This window comes from Schistocerca americana, chromosome 8 (genome assembly GCF_021461395.2).
Source record: "Schistocerca americana isolate TAMUIC-IGC-003095 chromosome 8, iqSchAmer2.1, whole genome shotgun sequence".
NCBI lineage: Eukaryota > Metazoa > Arthropoda > Insecta > Orthoptera > Acrididae > Schistocerca > Schistocerca americana.
In genome coordinates, this window is record NC_060126.1 from 496,094,962 (window position 1) to 496,114,983 (window position 20,022).

The following is a 20,022-nucleotide window of genomic DNA, read 5'->3' on the forward strand; positions in this document are numbered from 1 at the left end:
CCTGATAAGGATATTTTCAAAACACTTACGAGCTGTGGGGTACAACCTCCTAAAATACGTAATTTAAATTGAAGATCTGAAGACGTATCATCATTTGGAAAAATACAATTCCGACATTCCTAAAGATGAGTGGGCACATGAGTACGAAACCTATGGCGGAGTCGGCTTAACAGTTCGTGCATCAAAAGTGCTGACAGGAATAACAAACAAAAGAAAGGAAAAGAAAATAGAGCATACGTTAGACGACGGCAAGTTTTCTCAGCCAACGTACAAATCCCTTCTGATCTACGCAAACCCACCTTACGGCAGTTTGCAGTAATATGTATACAATTACAGACATGGGTCATTTACGTCAGTTACTTGTAATAAACGAATTTTCTGTCTGTTACTGTGGCGTTTGTTAAGTCAGAGAAACACGACCATATTTCCGCTTTAAATTCAGACATTCGAGTTTCTGGTAGCATTTCTGGGACCTTAGCCTCATCCCAAATAGCTGTGGAGGGTGCGAATATGAAGGAAATCTCTATTGTATATTAAAATTATAGAGCCGCCACAAGTAGAATTTAACTTTTTCTTTATTTTTATATGTTTCACTCGTCAAACTCGTCATCTTCAGAAATGTGGAAATACAGTGTGTTACACTGTCACACAATAAGAAAAATTAACAGATTCAACTGACAACATGGTGACTTCTATTATAACACTCTCTTCAAAATGATAAGATAAAATTGTTGTTGTTGTCGTTGTGGTCTTCAGTCCTGAGACTGGTTTGATGCAGCTCTCCATGCTAATATATCCTGTGCAAGCTCCTTCATATCCCAGTACCTACTGCAACCTACATCCTTCTGAATCTGCTTAGTGTATTCATCTCTTGGTCTCCCTCTACGATTTTTACCCTCCAAACTGCCCTCCAATACTAAATTTGTGATCCCTTGATGCCTCAGGACATGTCCTACCAACCGATGCCTTCTTCTAGTCAAGTTGTGCCACAAACATCTCTTCTCCCCAATCCTATTCAATACCTCCTCATTAGTTATGTGATCTACCCACCTAACCATCAACATTCATCTGTAGCACCACATTTCGAAAGCTTCTATACTCTTCTTGTCCAAACTAATTATTGTCCATGTTTCACTTCCATACATGGCTACACTCCATACAAATACTTTCAGAAACGACTTCCTTACAATTAAATCTATACTCGATGTTAACAAATTTCTCTTCTTCAGAAACGCTTTCCTTGCCTTTGCCGATCTACATTTTATATCCGCTCTACTTCGACCATCGTCGGTTATTTTGCCCCCCATATAGCAAAACTTCTTTACTACTTTAAGTGTCTCATTTCCTAATCTAATTCCCTCAGCATCATCCGATTTAATTGGACTACATTCCATTATACTCGTTTTACTTTTGTTGATGTTCATCTTATATGCTTCATTCAAGACACTGTCAATTCCATTCAACTGCTCTTCTAAGTCCTTTGCTGTCTCTGACAGAATTACAATGTCATCGGCGAACCTCAAAGTTTTTATTTCTTCTCCCTGGATTTTAATACCTACTCCAAATTTTTCTTTTGTTTCCTTTACTGCTTTCTCATTATACAGATTGAATAACATCGGGGAGAGGCTACAATCCTGTCCCACTCCCTTCTCAACCACTGCTTCCCTTTCATGCCCCTCGACTCTTATAACGGCCATCTGGTTTCTGTACAAATTGTAAATAGCCATTCGCTCCCTGTATCTTACCCCTGCCACCGTCAGAATTTGAGAGAGAATATTCCAGTCAACATTGCCAAAAGCTTTCTCTAAGTCTACAAATGCTAGAAACGTACGTTTGCCTTTCCTTAATCTCTCTTCCAAGATAAGTCGTAAGGTCAGTATTGCCTCATGTGTTCCAACATTTCTACAGATTCCTAACTGATCTTCCCCGAGGTCAGCTTCTACCAGTTTTTCCATTCGTCTGTAAATAATTCGTGTTAGTATTTTGCCTACGGTCGCAGGTTCGAATCCTGCCTCGGGCATTGATGTGTGTGATGTTCTTAGGTTCGTTAGGTTTAAGTAGTACTACGTTCTAGGGGACTGATGACCTCAGAAGTTAAGTCCCATAGTACTCGGAGTCATTTGAAGCCATTTAGTATTTTGCAGCTGTGACGTATTAAACTGACAGTTCGGTAATTTTCACATCTGTCAATACCCGCTTGCTTTGGGATGGGAATTATTATATTATTCTTGAAGTCTGATGGTATTTCGTCTGTCCCGTACATCTTGTTCACCAGATAGTAGAGTTTTGTCAGGACTGGCTCTCCCAAGGCCGTCAGTAGTTCTAATGGAATGTTGTCTACTCCTGGGGCCTTGTTTCGACTCTGGTCTTTCAGTGCTCTGTCAAACACTTCAGGCAGTATCGTGTCCCCCATTTCATCTTCATCTACATCCTCTTTCATTCCATAATATTGTCCTCAAGTACACTGCAATTGCATAGATCCTCTATATACTCCTTCCACCTTTCTGCTTTCCCTTCTTTGCTTAGAACTGGATTTCCATCTGAGCTCTTGATATTCGTACAAGTGGCTCTCTTTTCTCCAAAGGTCTCTTTAATTTTCCTGTTGGCTGTATCTATCTAACCCCTAGTGAGATAAGCCTCCACATCCTTACATTTCTCCTCTAGCCATGCCTGCTTAGCCATTTTGCACTTCCTGTCGATCTCATTTTTGAGACGTTTGTATTCTGTTTTGCCTGCTTCATTTACTGCATTTTTGTATTTTCTGCTTTCATCAATTATATTCAATATATCTTCTGTTACCCAAGGATATCTACTAGCCCTCGTATTTTTACCTACTTGGTCCTCTGCTACCTTCACTACTTCGTCCCTCAGAGCTACCCATTCGTCTTCTGCTGTATTTCTTTCCCCCATTCCTGTCAATTGTTCCCTTATGCTGTCCCTGAAACTCTGTACAACCTCTGGTTTAGTCAGTTTATCCAGGTCCCATCTCCTTAAATTAGCACGTTTTTGTAGTTTCTTCAGTTTTAATCTACAGGTCATAACTAATAGATTGTGGTCAGAGTCCACATCTGCCCCTGGAAATGTCTTACAATTTAAAACCTGGTTCCTAAATCTGTCTTACCATTATATAATCTATCTGATACCTTTTAGTATCTCCAGGCTTCTTCCATGTATAGAACCTTCTTTTATGATTCTTGAACCATGTGTTAGCTATGATTAAGTTATGCTCTGTGCAAAATTCTAACAGACGGCTTCCTCTTTTATTTCTTAGTCCCAATCCATATTCACCTACTATGTTTCCTTCTCTCCCTTTTCCTACTGACGAATTCCAGTCACCGATGACTATTAAATTTTCGTCTCCCTTCACTACCTGAATAATTTCTTTTATTTCATCATACATTTCTTCAATTTCTTCGTCATCTGCAGAGCTAGTTGGCATATAAACTTGTACCACTGCATTTGGCATGGGCTTCGTGTCTATCTTGGCCACTATAATACGTTCATTATGCTGTTTGAAGTAGCTTACCCGCACTCCTATTTTCTTATTCATTATTAAACCTACTCCTGCATTACCCCTATTTGATTTTGTATTTATAACCCTGTATTCATATGACCAAAAGTCTTGTTCCTCCTGCCACCGAACCTCACTAATTCCCACTATGTCTAACCTTAACCTATCCTTTTCCCTTTTTAAATTTTCTAACCCACCTGCCCGATTAAGGGATCTGACATTCCGCGCTCCGAGCCGTAGAACGCCAGTTTTCTTTCTCCTGATAATAACGCCCTCTAGAGTAGTTCCCGCCCGGAGATCCGAATGGGGGACTATTTTACCTCCGGAATATTTTACCCAAGAGGACGCTATCATCATTTAACCATACAGTAAAGCAGCATGCCCTCGGGAAAAATTACGGCTGCAGTTTCCCCTTGCTTTCAGCTGTTCGCAGTACCACAACAGCAAGGTCGTTTTCGTTAATGTTACAAGGCCAGATCAGTCAATCATCCAGACTGCTGCCCCTGCAACTACTGAAAAGTATGCTGCCCCTCTTCAGGAACCACACGTTTGTCTGGCCTCTCAACAGATACCCCTCCGTTGTGGTTGCACCTACGGTACGGCTATCTGCATCGTTGAGGCACGCAAGCCTCCCCACCAACGGCAAGGTCCATGGTTCATGGGGGGAGGATGTAAAGCCATGTAATACAAATAACACTAATGTTATTAAACCAAGGCAAATATTCGCCGTTTTTCAGGCGTTCACACATACAAGTCAAGAAAAAATAATCAATTATTAAAAATTATTTTAAAAATACAGAGTAAAATTATAAATTAAAACTATAACTGCCAATTTTAGAGGCCGTAACAGGTATGTCATTTATATAACACGTCATTAATGGCATTAAAAGTTACATGTATTTACGTAGATTGAACATATCAGTCACAGGTGGTGGCACGATTCCTCTTACAATTATTAGAGTGGAGTATACAGAGAGGAAAGTCCTTACAACACACACATTTATATCCAAAGCGTATATACGTATTTGCTTATACCCCTGAAGGTACCAAATTTAAAATTGCCCTCAGCTTTCGTATTTAAATAAGCTGGCAATACGAAACCCATTCATGTTGGCTCTGATGACGCCATAAATGTCGTAAAGAGTTGCCGCTTTTACTGACAAACAAATTTCTAAGATTCGTAACTGGTTCTGAAGATGCTCGCGTTGGTCGAGTGAAACACGTCAAATAATGGAGAAGCTACATGTGACTTGTGACGGCTCTATAGTTTTAATTTCTAACAGTCGCTGTTCCCCTCCATGTAAATGTCTGCGCTCGCCCAATAGAATGTTCTTCAGATGTCTCGGGAGACACTAAGAACCTGATTTAAAAAACTCGCCATTAAGTGCAGTCTGTTTGAAAATCGAGGATCTGTCGGAAGACGTTAGATTTAGGAAATGTAAAGGCTTCACATAGACAGGTCTGATGTTGTACTTTATATTGGAAGCGAGACTTAAGAAAAAACGGGACACGTTCATAGTATTTGTCGAACTAGGAAAAGCTTTCTGGAGTATAAAATATTGAAAGATGTTCGATATTCTCAGAAAGATTGGTGTGAGATGTATGGAAAGACGGGTTATATACAACATGTACAAGGAACGAAAACTTATAAAAGAGACTAGTACAAGCAACGACGGCATTCATGCCAAAAGATATCTACTTGAATTAAACTAAGGAATTAATTATTGGGACTGAACGTTTGTAGTACAGTATTGTATGGAAGAGAGTCATGGACTGTGGGAAAATTGGAAAAAAAATAAGAATCAAAACGATTGAGATGATGCACTGCGGGAAGATGCTGAAAATTAAATGGACTGATAAGAGAAGAAATGAGAGAGCTCTTCACGTAATCAGGAAGGAGAGTTACTGACAAGGAGAACGGGCTGACAGGACATGTGGTAGGATGTTAGGGAATAGCTTCCCAAGTACTAAAGGAGGCTATCTAGGATATAAATAATAGAATAAGACAGGCAGAGAGAGAAATACAGGGTGAGAGGGAACTACTTGTAGTTTTATATGTTGTCAATGCTGACTGGTCCCTGCACGTTACTTGAGAGGTCAAATAAGTTTGTTGTCCGCTGATGTAGGAGCCAGTTCGGAAACGTAAGTCTGCCGGCAGCAATACTTGGACTTCCAGTGGGCCGTGTATGTCCACTTCTTGTTCATGTAAGATTTCCAAAACATAATCCGTCCATATACGTCTTAAAGTCCTATGATAACATGTGCTCTCACAAGCTTGACAAGTCCAAGCACTGATAACAGCTCTTCCATGGCTCAAACTCAGATCTGCAGTAAAAATACAGATCGAATTTGGGACTGACTGGTGAATTCCTTTTCCGTTTTTCTATGTGTTATTCACACGTTAACCTTTCGTGCAACGAGCCGGCTGCTGAAAACCAGATTGCCATCAATGACTTTTGAAGATTAACTACAGGATTAAGAGTTTTGATATACAACACTCGGACTGTATCGTCCATCCTTATGGAGAAGGGTCACAGCTTCCGCGAGCCCATGTTAATGTTCGCCAAGGAGTCGCTACCACTATGGCAATAGCTCTTAATAGAAATGCAGCGGTCATTAATCTTTGCCAGCGGATCGGCTTACGTCTCAAGTCGGTGGACCCTACAGTAGGAAACCCATCCGCACTCTACCTTTGTCTGCGCAAAACAAATGCTACAAGAAATGTAACAGTAAAAGTTCTGAGCACTAGATATCTGAAGTCTGAAGGCGAAGAGAGAAGAGCACATTGAAAACTTCTATGAACAACGAGTACCGCGAGTTAATGGAAATGTAATATTTATAAACAAAGCAAAAATGCAGTATTAAACACATCCGCACATTTGTCAGCGCCAGAGGGTCTCGAAAGTAATTGGGGTAACAAATTAAGCGAATGCTTCTGTAACGAACTATTCATGTGTTCCTAATGTTGAGTCTTTGGCTAACAGTCTATTGAATACAAGAAATTACTGAACGGAAGTAAAAAGTTATTTCTTGCGGACGAGAAACTGCAATATTTAGAGAAATACGTCACGTCACAGACGATAAGTGATAGAGTTTCCTGTTGTGTTTGTGAGTTTATGTTTCGTGTTCTCAGTATACCTACACATAAACATACACAATCTATGATTAAAAATACAGTTCCCACAATGTTATTTGGAATTGTCGCTTAATGAATATGTACAACTGTATTCGCTTACTGAAATATGTACGTACAAAAGGAAAAGAACTGATCTGAAGACTCGTTGCCTTATTTCATATTATACGTTAGCCCTGCCACGTGATTCGACAAAGTGTTATAACTTGAAAAGAATTTGTTGCCTTCTCGAATGAATCGCTACAGGTTACTTTCCACGCACTTAATTCTTTTGTAACACTGAAGTTTCACATTTCGAATGTTTCGAGTTCTTTTCTTACTGAAATGACTCCTATCTATGCTTGACCCAAAAGTTTCATTTACGTTAACGCAATTCCTCATATTACGGTCAGAATTTAAAGTAAATACTTCCTTTTTATTCTAATATATACTTTCTGGTGTACAGTATGCTCTGTTCTTGCTTCATTGCTCACAGGGCAATCACTTCAGAACAATTTGCACCAAGAGCTGTTACCGAGGTACCGAAATGGTCATTTTGTGTGCTTATTATGGGGCTAGGCTTACAATAGCTGCATGATCAGACGTTTTTTATCTTAAGTGTGTTAGCATCTGTTTCAATGTGCTTCCCGATAATGTAAGCCTTCCTTCTCAGACGCAAGCGGGTTCCCTGGAATTTTATCCTGCATGAGTTTGAGAGGAAAAAAAAGCCAGTATTTCGAACTCGCAGTCACTGATGCAGACGAGTAGATACTAGTCTCTATTCCATTACCATTGATAAGAGCTTTCCCCAATGCACCATGAAAAGTGTCTGTCATAATGTGTCATTTTCCACATGTTCTGTTTATTACGTATCGGCTAATCGCCGGCAAATTTTTTGCCCTTACGTCTGTGCCCTTTGATCGAGAACCTCGTATTCACTGCAGCGTCGGCCACACTAGCTTCTCTGCCTCAGGCCTTTGAGGCCAGAGAGTTTTCGGCCAACGAGCAGCCGGGGCGCGGTAGCCACAACTGGCTTGCCGGTTTTGCAGGAAAACAAAGCGCTCTGCTTCAGGGCCTTTCCACTTGAGTTGTTCTGGAGTGTTTTGATCGTCCATGATTTGGTGTGCTTTTGAACGAGGCTGCTTTAAATGACGCTGAGAATTATGGAGAGCGATATCTAAAAGCATATTATTACTTGTATTCATGCAGTGGTACTGCGAATCGTACTTAACTTTGTCTATATGATTTCTCCCGAATACAAGGTAATTTTAATTTTACGAGCTGTTGAGCTATGTAGGAACAGTGTGGTTGCTTAGACAATGTCATCAAATGAGTTATAATGAATGTGGGGCTGATTGCTTCTGTTTACATGTTGTTTCCGATTCGTGGTCGTGTTTACTATGACGGTATTTGAACCACGGAAAAGTTTTGAGTGTGGTTTGTTTTCCAAATCATTATGGAGCACCTCCCCGAAAGCGAAAAGGGATTCAGAAAGGGAAGATCAACTCTGACAGCAATAGAACTCCTGCTAAAGATCGTATGGGAAGCCCTTGAAGACAGAGAAAAGATCTATGTAGTATTCACAGATTTTACAAAAGCCTTGGACTTTATTAACAGAAAATTAATGACCAAAAAATTAGGGGAAACCCTGGGAAAAAACAATATATTATAAGCGCAATACTGCAATGGAACGAAATAAGATTATTAGACAATCTCTCCCTATCGGAGCCGATACTCCAATCAAACGGAGTACTACAGGGAGACCCACTGAGTCCTCTGTCATTTATCCTTGCAGAGGAAGAAATTGTAAGAATACCCCAAAGGGAGGGTGTAGTCTCATATGCATATGCAGACGATATTGTAATAGGTGCAAAGAATATTGCAAAGTTACAAGAAGCGATAAACGATATGGATGATTGGAGTGTCGAACACGGTTTCGAAATAAATTTGGCGAAAACAGAAATGATGGTACTCAGAAATGGAGGAAGAACACCTGCATCAGTTGAGATCTTCATACGAGGGAGAAAACTGAAGATTGTACCGGACTACAAGTACTTAGGGGTCACAATATAAACAACTGCAAAATGTTTCACAAAACATGTAACAGAGAAAGCAATGCAAGCAATAATGGCAATACATTAAATACAATACATCAAATCCCTTAGCCTAGAGACAGCAGTGGCACTATTCAGAGCCAAAATCTTCCCAGTACTGACGTGCGGCATAGAAATTATTGGACCACATCTTACAGTGAACAACCTAACAACACTAGAAAGAGTGAAGGCCACCTATATAAAGAAAGCAATAGGAGTGTCCAAATCAACACGATCGAGACTTGTATACCTGCTGGCGAGGGAACCCTTCCTCATTGAAGACCTTCGGACGACCCTGATGCTACCCAATAGCAGCGTCTTGGAAAGCCTACTTAAAACGTTGAAGGACAAAAAGGGAAGACATACCTCCAGAATTTTACAGCACAGGTGCCATGATAGACCGAACATGGACAACGGAAAACTTGGAAATGAGACACGTGACCACCAGACTGGCAGTCCATGGTTTCCACCACCTTATTTGCAACAACACGTCATATCATGAACGAAACGAAATGTGTGAGTGTAAACTGTGTCACGAAATTTGCAAACGTTACCATATTGAGGTCTGTGCCAAAAGGACACGAACAACAAGTGACTATGCAAATCACAATATGTGAAATTTCTAATTTATCTTATTATTATCACTGTACATTGAATTTGTACGGCTATTTGGCTGCAATAAACGTATTATTATTATTATTATTATTATTATTATGGAGCAGTTCTCCGTAATATTCTGCTTAGGGTACATTAACATGAATCATATAACGTTAATCTCATTGTTCTTAGAATTCAATAATCATTACTAAATTACCAGAAGATCGCACCTCTAGATTTCCGTTTCGTACATTTCATTAGTTTCATTAATTGAAGTATGGCGTTTCAAGATCGCAGTACTGAGTGACCATCAGTCTTTGAATTAATGACTGCAGTAAGAATAACTATTGGTTCGATGATAATCCTCATTCGTGTCGTACTTACTGGATGGCTCAGCAAAGAATCTATTTCAGATTACGAAACGTAAGTTTGCCTTGAGAACATACGTCCAGCAACTGTTCGTTATTATGCTGCGTGAAAAGGTAACGTTGCTAGCTCACAATAATCAGTGGCAGATCATTCTTGATACAAAGAGTATTTCCGCTGCGTTATGTGTGCGTGTCTCTGACGAATCATATCTGAGGGCTGTTAGACTATTTAATATTGTTTTATTTACTTATAAAGAGGCCGTCTTAAATAATGCAATTTCAAGTGAAACCTCTATGTTCAGTGCTGCTATCGAAGTCCCATCCAATTGCACAGAACCCACACAAGCAGTACCATACAAAACAGGACCTTGTGGCTGCTTCATCATAAAATTATCGGTACGAGTATCACAACCAAGATTGTCTTTCGCTTCTATATGACTCGAAACAGATCTGGGAGGTAACGTCCCTCAAGAAAGTCAGTGCACAGCAGGACTGTCACAGGGAAGTCTTCCCTAACAAGTATTTTTATGTGAATACGCATAGTTGGTTTCTTTATTAAAGTTATGCCGAAGACTTCTTACTAGGTAAATAACAGGCTGCAAATTCTCCCGCTCTGTATCATGTCCACAAACTCAGAGTTTTGTGTAGGTGAGTTACTGTAAAGTCAGGAGTGAGGAAGTGTTTTTTTTTTTTTTTTTTTTTTTTTTTTTTTTTTTTTTACAATATTCTCAACATGTATACCTATACTAGCGAAACCGGCAATGCTTCGCAATGGATAAGTATATATGGGTACTGGAAACACATCTTGAAATCCTTTCACCATCCCTATGTCTGCCCTCCTACTCATTCCCTCTCTGTCTGTCTATCTACTCCTCTCCGCTCTCTTTTGTTAATTTCCTCCCCTCCCGCCCTCCGACCACCTCTTATGCTCTCTAGCCCCTCTCTCTGACCTTTAACCTTTTTTACTGTTATTGAGAAACGAAACCTCCATTGGGAATTAAACTCGCTTAAAGAGAATGGTTGATGGCTAATTAGGTTGGGATCATTGGTACGCAGTGTATGATGTATGTGAGAGACGTCTCCAGCTGTGGGATCTGTGAGTACAGCAGATTCAGTAATACGAGGGTGATCCCAAAAGTAAGGTCTCCTATTTTCTTCAAAGTGCATAGACCTGTTTATTACTACAATGGTTTACATCTGTTTACAGCTTTACCATTTAGCTACTTTTCGAAATAACCACAATTTCTGTCGAAGCAGTTTTGTAGACGCTGTGGCAGTTTTTGTATGCCCATGTCATTACAGCTCGCCGCCATGCTGTTCAGAAAGTTATGAGCCTCTTCTTTCACCTCATCGTCGGAACTGAATCGCTGGGACCGTAGTTAACGCTGACGGGTACAGTGAGACTCTGAAAAAACTCATATGGGCAACTCAGATCCGAAGAAGAGGAATGTTGAGTAAGGGCGTACACATTCTCCATGACAACGCTCGCCTACACATCGCTCGACAAACCGTTGCTCTCCTGCAACAGTTTCAGTGGAACGTAATCACCCATCCACCCTATAGTCCTGACATGGCGCCCAGTTACCAAGATTAAAAGAACATTCGGCCGGAAAGCGATTCAGCTCCGACGATGAGGTGAAAGAAGAGGTTCATAACTTTCTGAACAGCATGGCAGCGAGCTGTAATGACATGGGCATACGAAAACTGCCACAGCGTCTACAAAAATGCATCGACAGAAATGGTGATTATGTCTAAAACGTAGCTAAATGTTCAAGCTGTAAACCGATGTAAACCGTTGTAGACATAAACAGGTCTTTGCACTTACAAAAGAATAGGAGTCCTTACCTTTGGGATTGCCCTCGTAGTATTTCGCATAGATATAATCTGTGGATGCGTAGTTTTACGAAGTTTCGGACGCGTAGTAGTATTCTAATCACAAGCCGATAAGCCATAAATAGAACTTTCCTATCTTTTGTAAAACCAACGGCTGGGCAGAAGCCAATACAGCACATTGTTTGTACACAATTTGTGTTCAAATTATATACAAGGCGAAACAACGTATGTGTGAGATACAGTTCGTCTAACGGTTTACTTGCCTTGATATCTTAGTTGAAACTGCAAGAAAGAAAACGAAACCACACTTGTTCAAAGGACAGCATTTTCTTCCTCGCAGTCAGTTGTAATAGATACGTGCGTATTGTCGATTTAAAAACTATTTTCAATGTCAGTCTGAATGATTATTCGAGAACTGCGCAAAATTTTAAGTAAATCGGTAAAGAATTTATCGAGATTTTTGCTAACGACGTTGCCCCTTTCCATATTAAATGGATATGTATATATCATATACACTGAAATATATTTAGCCTTTATCCGTACGAACGTTCACAAGAGTATCATATAAAAACCTGAAGTAAATTGATGAAGACTTTTTAGAGTCTTCTGGTAACAACGTTTCCCCTTTTATATGTTACATACAGTGCTAACCCAAATCATTATGACTACTGCCCACCACGATGTTGCATGCTGCCTAATGGCGTTGGAACGTGAAGCGGTAACAAAAGCATGTAAGCGGAGCAAACACCATAGCGAAGATATTGGCTACAAATGGGGAAATCCATTGATGAGCGACTTTGACATAAGGATCTACCGTTTTAGGCAGTGCCTTTGAACTAGTATCTCGATGGTTGGACGTCCATAACTCTTTACAGAAGGTGGGTTCAGTGGCCTGTCGGCTCTGTAAAGTAGGATAGACGGCGATCTGTGGCATCTCTGCCACAAGTGCACTACGCTGGTGCATGCACAAGTGTTTCGAAGCACACCGTTCACCGAACATTGTCGACCATCGTCTTCTGTGCGGATGCACAAACAGTGCCCGAACTCATATTGGAATCGGCAAAAAGCCGCGAGTAATGAGTATAATGGGCAGGGGCACTATGAGTATGGTGTGGGACAGTAGGTTGAGAATGTGGGTCTCACTGGAGGCGTAGTTACACATCTTATTCTAAAGTAAGAACACGTCTAGACACATCGAATGTATACAGTGCGCTATATGTTTTCAAATATCATTTTGTTACATAATATGGTGAATAAATGTAATGAAGACTTACTAGGTCTGCATAATATTGTTCTGACTTTATCGTTTTTCGAAGTAAATTGGTAATTTGCAGAATGTCTAGTGAACATGCAAAGAGATTACGGATAGAATATCTTATGTAACCTCACGCTGAATTAGCTCGACCGTTATGAATCTAAGAATTATATTTTTAAAAGGCAAGTTAGGTTTCTACCACTCCCGCTGTCTGGAGGAGACGCGCTGAACGTTACCGAGACTCCTGGGAAACAGGTGGAATGGCTGTGTAACGGGTCAACACAGTGAGTGATACTGGAAGACGTCATTGAGCACACGAGATGGAGCTGTATGCTGCTCGCTACAAATGATGCTGAGCTTGGATGGACGCTATGTAATGTGTGCGGCTTTCTGGAATAATCGTTGCAGGATAATGAGCCTGGATGCAAGGAGAGTATGCGAACGACATGTATGTTGTACAAGTTGCACAGTGATTCTGAACACCGACAAACGGCATACATTATTCACTCGTCGACATCAAAAGACAAGCGATATCCTCTGTTTAGATTATCTATTGTAACAGAGTGCAGACTACGGTGTTTTGCGAATTTGTGTCAATACATCTTGCTAACTGTATCCACCGGTTCGAGTGACTTGAAAGTGCCCTCAACACAGTTATTTACAGTATATGCTGTTACCTATGGATGAACTTTGTTGAGAAACGTACTAAACTGTCAATAATTCTGAATGTGTAGTTAGCGGTGTTAAGCTTTGATGTTTTAACTGTTAGCGGTAAAACTACAATTTTCCCAAAATTTACTAACAACAAGATTTCAAGGCCTTGAGCAATAAAATGCTCTCGCTGTATGTTTAAAGTTGCATGCAACTAATGATTCAGTTTCGATGTATCGGGCCAAATCACTAACTTCAGTACAGACTGTTTTTGTAGTGTTTCTGCTTACTAAAAACTCATTGAAAACGGAAATTATTTAGATGTTATTTCCCGTTTCAGAGTTTCAGTCATGTTTACAATAAAGTAAATGTTGTAGGTGGATTTTCTGCCGGCTTCTGTCTAAGCCTCTGTTTCTTGTACTAACACAAAAATGGTCTTTCATAAGAGATTGCAAAGCAGATAAGAAGTCATGTGCTTAGATTAATGGGCACAGGTTCAGTGCGCTATGTCCTCTAATTCCCTTATTGTTTGGATTAACGAGGGATGCCAGCTAACCCAGTAGAACATCTGTTTCTTTATTAGTTTTGCTACCTCGTTATGTATAGATCAATTTAAGGTTATGTCGTCAATGTACTCCATCGCATTTGTGTAACTCTCGATTAGTATTGTTGAACGTAGCAGTGTGGGTATATGATCGTAACTGTATGTGTTGTGCGGTAGTAGGTCCAACTGTCGGCGTCATTAGATGGCGCACAGGAAATTTCTGCTTCTGGTGGTCGGTGATTTGTGCTTTATTGCAGTAGCGTCATCTATATTATTATTCGCAATATCATTCACTATATATTGATTAACTATCATAATCAGTACTGTCTTGAGCCTGTCTGGTAACTGTCTGTATGTCTGGCACTCTCCTCATTTTTACTAACGAGGACTATTCGGAAAGTAAGGAACGATAAGTCCCAAAATGAAACCACAGTGAAAATCAAAACTGTTTTATTTGTAACAGTCAGCTGCACCTTCCAGCTACTTCTCTACACAGTCGCCGCTCAAACTTAGACCTCTGTCGTACGGTTGTACCAGCTTTTCATTTCCCTTCTTATATAAGACAACCGCCAGTGCTTTTCGACAATTTTTCACTCTGGATTGCAGCTCGCTGTATGTGTCACAATATTGTCTTCATCGTCAGCGGTTCATTCGAGTTGAGATGAACGTCAGGGGTACCTTGTTACAGGCTGTATTGTGGATGATCAAACACTTCCCATCGAAAACGCTGCAGGAGCGTCTTCATTGTACCTGCAGAGTGCGGCCGAGAATTGTCGTGTAGAACAAACCGCATGACAGTTGTGTTACGTGGATTGCATCGCTTGAGGCGAAATCTTTCGCCAGGTCCTCATACTTGGCGGGAGACGCTAATTTCTAGCCATCTTTACGTTCTCACTGTGAGCTCAGAACAGAAAAGAGTGATATGATGCGATCGACGAGCGTACTATACACAGTGTCCAACGCATCTGTGCAAAGCTTCATCAGATTTTCACTATATTTTCCATTTGGCGACCAATCGTTCCTTACTTTCCGAATAACATTGTCTTTTCCTATTTCTACAAGGGTTACATGTTATTGACTCCATCGTCTTGCATCTAGGCTTTTTGTGGCTGGCTTGGCCTTATTTGGTGCATGAAGCCTTTTTGTGTGTACATATTTTCGTTTAGTCATCATAGTCACAGCACTTAACAACGCTGATTTACAATGGTGAGGTCTTTGTCATTAAGTGACTCGAAGTCAATGCTGACATTTTGGTATTTGGTGAGGTACCAATCCAATTTTGGTCTCACTTCAAGAACCTAGTGATTGTAGCCACGCTCTTTAGAACCGGTTTTGAAGCAAATTTTCTATTCTTGCTCGATCTTTTCTCTAAACGTTTGGTTCTGCTCATAGAGACTCTCCAAAAATTCGTTGTCAGTGACTGTGTCAGGAACTCTGTGAACTATAATTAGAGGCTTTTGTTTTCTGGGACGGTCACATACGAAAGTGCCCGGTTACTTCGTTTATTTTCCATAATTTTTCTGCAGTTACCTTCAGTAGCAGTCTCTACGATAACTGCAGTCTGTGTTGCTCGAATTGATCTGATATGCAGGTCCTATTTTCTGGGGTTCATCTTTCACGTCAGCGTTTGTCTGATTAATGTTGCGTCTTGATTGGCTGGTGATTTAATAAATAATATTGTGGCTTGTTTAGATTTACTCACATAGATAAGCTTTGCCTCTTTTGTTTTGCGTGAAGATAACGGGGCTACTGTTGTGTCTAGACAAGACAGCCTAGACACAATGAGAGGAAGCCGAAAGGCACGCGCTTAAACTCTGGCAGGCTGGCGTGAGGTCTGAAACAGGATACGTAATGAACGCTATAAAATAAAGTACTTAGCTTCTGGAATACTTAACTTTAATCCATAATTGTATAACATCGCTCTTGTACAGATATAATCTCCATTTCAATATACTTGGTGATCACGCCTTGCTAGGTCGTAGCAAATGACTTAGCTGAAGGCTATGCTAACTATCGTCTCGGCAAATGAGAGCGTGATTGTCAGTGAATCATGGCTAGCAACGTCGGCTGTACAACTGGGGCGAGTGCTAGTAAGTCTCTCTAGACCTGCCGTGTGGTGGCGCTCGGTCTGCTATCACTGACAGTGGCGACACGCGGGTCCGACGTATACTACCGGACCGCGGCCGATTTAAAAGCTACCGCCTAGCAAGTGTGGTGTCTGGCGGTGACACCACAGCTACTGCAAATGCCAGTGTCTGGGTTTGATTTTCCGCTTGCTCGGTCACCTTTGTGCTAAGTTCTGTAACTTGTTTTTGCAGCTCCCTCTCGTGAGTGCTCAGTTCATTTATCCCAATTTTTGATTCCTCTAGTTGTTCTTTCAGATACCTTTCTGGCTAGTTCTGATCCTTCTTGGAGCTAGCCTTTCTCCTCCTGTAATAATTCACACTTTGCTTCGGCTGCTGTCACCTGGAAGGCCAGGGGTAAAAGTTTACGTCTTAAAGTCGTGAATATACTCGTTGACAAATGCTTGGGCTCCTGCTCCTAATTCAGAGATTAAATTGTCTATGACCGGCAGACTGAGGGACATCTTCAGTTGTGGACGCCAGTCCCCATCGGTTGCCAGAGGACCTATTTGCGAGCTACCCCACACCGTCGGACCTCGCCTATTGTCTGCATCGGACTGGTGTTTTCTTCACTTAATTTACGTGCCCGATACGGGGTTACTGGGCTGCTCGTTACTCTGTCACTAAGACACTACTTCAAGCGACAAGACACAGCAGTCTACGTTCATTTTGTCCGTAATGAAACTGCTACGCTGCTACGCTGGGCGGTGCGGGCCCCGCACTACTCGGGTGGGCGAGTCGCCTGCCCGACGGCGGCTGCGGCTCTGCGCCACACAGCAGAGCTGGCCAGCATTGGGAATGACAGCATTACGTCACACCGTACCGCGCGGTCACACCGTACCGCGCGGCTTGTGGCTGCCGGCAACAGCCGACCGCTGAACTAGCAGGCCACCCCCACCCCCAACAGCAACAGCGCGCACGCACGCGGTACGACACACTTTCGGTGTCCTGTGACAACTGTACACCCAGTGAAGTTTAAGCACCGTCTTCAGGCCACGACTGGCCTACCGCGACCATCCTCAGTCGGGGATGCGGATAGGAGGGGCGTGGGGGTCAGAACACCACTCTCCTAGTCGTTATGATGGTATTCTTGACCGAAGCCGCTACTATTCGGTCAAGTAGCTCCTCAGTTGGCATCACGAGGCTGAGTGCACCCCGAAAAATGGTAAGAGCGAATGAAGTTTAAGCACTGTTTTTAACTTTCGTACAAAGCATATTTTGCGTCTTCCCTCAGATGGCAACCCAGTTCTAAGCAAAGAAAGGAAGGCAGAAAGGTGGAAGGAGTATATAGAGGGTTTATACAAGGGCGATGTACTTGAGGACAATATTATGGAAATGGAAGAGGATGTAGATGAAGATGAAATGGGAGATACGATACTGCGTGAAGAGTTTGATAGAGCACTGAAAGACCTGAGTCGAAACAAGGCCCCGGGAGTAGACAACATTCCATTAGAACTACTGATGGCCTTGGGAGAGCCAGTCATGACAAAACTCTACCATCTGGTGAGCAAGATGTATGACACAGGCGAAATACCCACAGACTTCAAGAAGAATATAATAATTCCAATTCCAAAGAAAGCAGGTGTTGACAGATGTGAAAATTACAGAACTATCAGTTTAATAAGTCACAGCTGCAAAATACTAACGCGAATTCTTTACAGACGAATGGAAAAACTGGTAGAAGCGGACCTCAGGGAAGATCAGTTTGGATTCCGTAGAAATGTTGGAACACGTGAGGCAATACTAACCTTACGACTTATCTTAGAAGAAAGATTAAGAAAAGGCAAACCTACGTTTCTAGCATTTGTAGACTTAGAGAAAGCTTTTGACAACGTTAACTGGAATACTCTCTTTCAAATTCTAAAGGTGGCAGGGGTAAAATACAGGGAGCGAAAGGCGATTTACAATTTGTACAGAAACCAGATGGCAGTTACAAGAGTCGAGGGGCATGAAAGGGAAGCAGTGGTTGGTAAAGGAGTGGGACAGGGTTGTAGCCTCTCCCCGATGTTATTCAATCTGTATATTGAGCAAGCAGTAAAGGAAACAAAAGAAAAATTCGGAGTAGGTATTAAAATTCATGGAGAAGAAGTAAAAACTTTGAGGTTTGCCGATGACATTGTAATTCTGTCAGAGACAGCAAAGGACTTGGAAGAGCAGTTGAACGGAATGGACAGTGTCTTGAATGGAGGATATAAGATGAACATCAACAAAAGCAAATCGAGGATAATGGAATGTAGTCAAATTAAATCGGGTAATGCTGAGGGGATTAGATTAGGAAACGAGACACTTAAAGTAGTAAAGGAGTTTTGCTATTTAGGGAGTAAAATAACTGATGATGGTCGAAGTAGAGAGGATATAAAATGTAGACTGGCAACGGCAAGGAAATCGTTTCTTAAGAAGAGAAAATTGTTAACATCGAGTGTCAGGAAGTCGTTTCTGAAAGTATTTGTATGGAGTGTACCCATGTACGGAAGTGAAACATGGACGATAACCAGTTTGGACAAGAAGAGAATAGAAGCTTTCGAAATGTGGTGCTACAGAAGAATGGTGAAGATGAGGTGGGTAGATCACGTAACTAAAGAGGAGGTATTGAATAGGATTGGGGAGAAGAGAAGCTTGTGGCACAAGTTGACTAGAAGAAGGGATCGGTTGGTAGGACATGTTTTGAGGCATCAAGGGATCACAAATTTAGCATTGGAGGGCAGCGTGGAGGGTAAAAATCGTAGAGGGAGACCAAGAGATCAATACACTAAGCAGATTCAGATGGATGTAGGTTGCAGTAAGTACTGGGAGATGAAGAAGCTTGCACAGGATAGAGTAGCATGGAGAGCTGCATCAAACCAGTCTCAGGACTGAAGACCACAACAACAACAACAACAACAACCTCGTTATTAAGTGCAATTGTACTTTCTCCAAAACCTGTCTTTAGTGCACTCAGAGAGCCCCTAATACGGAAGATTACTGTCCCATATGGTGAACTACTTTGCCATGTCGAACGTCAAACATAACGTATTCTGTAACTAGGTATAACTCTGCTTTATGGATGTTGTAAGGCTACTTCCCTGCGTTATAAATCACCATTACTGAGGACATGGTGGGGGGTTAGTAAATTTTATTTCAAAGAGAGATAAGAAAATTGGCTGGTAGGTAAAGAGGTTGACTACTCCTGTGCTAGACTCTGAAATGAAGCTTCAAAGAAACTAGTCACCTTCCTTACGGAGGTAGCTAACCCTTGTGCGGCGATGCCAGATTACAGCTCATTCGTTTCGCCCCAGTAGGTTCAAGATATTTCCATTGCCACTGTTTGATATACTGAGTACAATGAGCACTGAGTAGTCGGTAATAACAACGGGACTACAAGCCGATAGCCTGGGTGAAGTCTGAAACCGCTGCTCGTCGCCATAGGCTACGGGCTCACTATTGTGTTTAGACGCCATACATAAATGCAGTGCGGTGTTCTCTTCCGTGGAAAATAATAATAACAATAACAAAACCGCCTAGCGTTCTAGCTGCGACTAGGGCACGTTGAAAAATTCACATTTCGGGAAAAGCTACATAGCGAATAGTTAAACACTGTATATCAACAACAGCTGAATGTAAATGAAAGAGTTTTCCAATATACGGTAACTCGTGGTAGTTGTTTCATAGAACGTTAGTTTGGTACATTAGGCTATTCTTTACTGATGTCAACTCCAAATTATGTGATTCTTGTTTAGTTCATAATTCTGTTAGAAAAGCTTCAGTCATCATTATGAATACAAAATTTGTGCGTCAATTTGGCTGTTTCAGCTCTCGTTTAACATAGTCGGCAAACTAGAAAACGATATAAATGTTACTGAATATTGTTTTAGAAATTGTTTCACATCCTCTAGCATCGTCTCTTTACCCGTTATTACTACTACATTTAATTTTTAACAATTACCAGAAATCATGAA